This window comes from Octopus bimaculoides, chromosome 20 (genome assembly GCF_001194135.2).
Source record: "Octopus bimaculoides isolate UCB-OBI-ISO-001 chromosome 20, ASM119413v2, whole genome shotgun sequence".
Lineage (NCBI taxonomy): Eukaryota > Metazoa > Mollusca > Cephalopoda > Octopoda > Octopodidae > Octopus > Octopus bimaculoides.
The window spans coordinates 43,402,041-43,404,736 of NC_069000.1; the positions used below are offsets into that span (position 1 = coordinate 43,402,041).

Sequence of the window (2,696 nt, forward strand, 5' to 3'; positions counted from 1 at the left end):
GGCGTTGTGAGTGTTTATTGAGCGAAAACACCTAAAAGCTCCACGAGGCTCCGGCAGGGAGTGGTGGTGAACCCTGCTGTACTCTTTCGCCACAACTTTCTCTCACTCTTACTTTCTGTTTTTGTTGTGCCTGTATTTCAAAGGGTCAGCCTTGTCACACTCTGTGTCACGCTGAATATCCCCGAGAACTACGTTAAGGGTACAGGTGTCTGTGGAGTGCTCAGCCACTTGCACATTAATTTCACGAGCAAGTTGTTCCGTTGATCGGATCAACTGGAAACCTCGACGTCGTAAGCGACGGAGTGCCAACAACAACAACAACAACATGGATGATGGCCTCGTTAAATCCACAGAAAAGACCGTTTCCAAGGATCGAGTGGTTTCCCTTTGTTTTACACATCGCATACAAAATGGCAGCCTTCAACGTGTCTGTGATAAGAAGAAGCAGCCAACCTGTCCCTCTCTCTTTCACTCCTCTTCTTTCTCTCTCTCCTTTCTCTCTCCCTGTCTTTCCGTCACTCCTTGCTTTCTCACTCTCTCCCCTCCTCTCACTCTCTCTTTTTCTTTCCCTCTCTCTTTTTCTTTCCCTCTCTCTTTTTCTTTCCCTCTCTCTTTTTCTTTCCCTCTCTCTCCCTCTCTCTCACTCTTTCTCCCCTCTCTCTGTCTCTCTTTCTCCATATCTCCTCCTCCCTGTCTTTCTCTCTCAACAACTCTCCAGATGTATTAGTCCTGCTGGGTGGTCACGTATTTATGAATATTCCCGACCAACAACTGCTGTGACACAAGAACCATGTTGACGAGAATTCAGTCATGCCAAAAACACATGCCGCGTTTTTCTTGGGCAATCCACCCGCCGAGGGTTTAAAAGTGACCAACAAGCCGATGTAGGTGGTGGCATTGATTCTGGGGTCCAGAGGGAAAGAGTAAATTTTCAATAATATAATCCTCATCCCTCACCTCACTACGACCACCAGAGACAATACCGCGAATACAACATTGGGGACTGAACATACGCGTCTCAGGTGCATCCGGTTCGATTTATGGTTTTGTTGGAATTTGTTCTTACTTGGGGAGAATCAAAGAACGACTGGTTACCCATATTGCACCAGTTTATTCAACAAACTCGTCGAACAAGTCTCTCAGTTCACACAAACACACAAGAAGCCTATACACGTCCTCAGCAACACAAAATACCCTCGTGGGCCTAGCTTTACATTGACACTAAATACATATCAATACGCCTCTGTATATTCATTTATTCTTTGGTGTTATTTCTCTCAAACCCGAGTCTCGTCCCATTCGAAAGGTTGGTTACTTCCCCTGTTGGTGTGTTTTCCTGTGATTTTTCTTTTATCGTTCTATTCTTTGGTGTTTGTCCCACTTAAATTAAGCTTCCAGCTACCGACACCACTAGTCCGACAGACACCATAGAAAGTTGTCTAAACTCACTTCAAAGGATTACCCAAGAATTTATTTACTTAATTATTTCTTTCTTCATTTATTTACAGATTCCTATTCCCGTTAACTGACTTTGGAATCGACCAGCGTTTTAAGTGATGATGACAACATCCATGGAACTTTTCCCGATCCAAATTCTACAATATCTTTATCAAATATTCAATGCTAATCTTATATGTTAATTGTAATCCTTGTAAATCACTAACTGTAGAAATACTAACTGTAGTAATATAAACAACTAACAATATTAACAATTCAACATTTGGAGTTACAGTATTATATGTACAGGCAGCCTGGATAGGTTGACATAGTTTCAACAGGTTAAAGTTAACAAAATAGTTAGAACTAAAATTGTTTAAGAAAAACATCAAAATTATGCTGATTTAAAAGTTAAACATTATTGTTACAGGAAATGTATTAATAGACTACGATTGTATATTATTTACAAATTTTATGTATAAACCCCGCCTGAAATAAATAAAAGCAATTGAAAATCTGTCTGGCTTTGGGAGATTTGCTTAAAGAATACGGCTAGGGAAAGAGTATTCATCAAAACTTCTTGTAACACCAAAGATGACCTGAAGGCAAGGATTATGGCAGCATTTACCAATATAAACAAGGGGACCATCCTGAGGAATTGCAGGAGATTCTGACGTCATCTGGTTGCCGTAGTGGAAGCCATCGGCGATTTTATTGAATAAATTTATTCTTTAGTATTTCAAGATACTTTTGTGTAATTTTGGTAAATATATCTGTTAAAACGAGATGTCAATGTTTGCGTAATTTAGACAACAGTTTATTCACTGCACCTTGTACGTGAATATATATATTTATATATACATATATGTACATGTATATACACCATAGATAGATAGATAGATAGATAGATAGATAGATAGATAGATAGATTCCATGTTGGATATCTTTTCGTTAATGAAGTTAAAGGAATCAAGTGTAAAACACCTTAAACAACTTATTGAATTTTACTGTCATGTGACTCATAAAGTGTTCATAGGCGTAGGAGTGGCTGTGTGGTAAGTAGCTTGCTTACGAACCACATTGTCCCGGGTTCAGTCCCACTGCATGGCACCTTGGGCAAGTGTCTTCTGCTATAGCCTCGAGCCGACCAAAGCCTTGTGAGTGGATTTAGTAGACGGAAACTGAAAGAAGCCCGTGGTATATATGTATATATATGTGTGTGTGTGCGTGCGTGCGTGTGTGTGTGTGCGTGTGTGTGT

The 2,696-nt window shown here is 40.1% G+C and overlaps 1 protein-coding gene across 1 annotated transcript in view; it reads left to right on the plus strand.

Annotated features, from left to right (window-relative positions):
• Positions 1-1,876, plus strand: part of LOC106878948 (uncharacterized) — a 6,425-nt gene extending 4,549 nt beyond the window's left edge. Inside the window, exon 5 of the mRNA XM_014928323.2 lies at positions 1,509-1,876. The gene's annotated coding sequence lies outside the window, so the exon portion shown is untranslated. The remainder of the gene's footprint in view (positions 1-1,508) is intronic.
• The last annotated feature ends 820 nt before the right edge of the window (positions 1,877-2,696 follow it).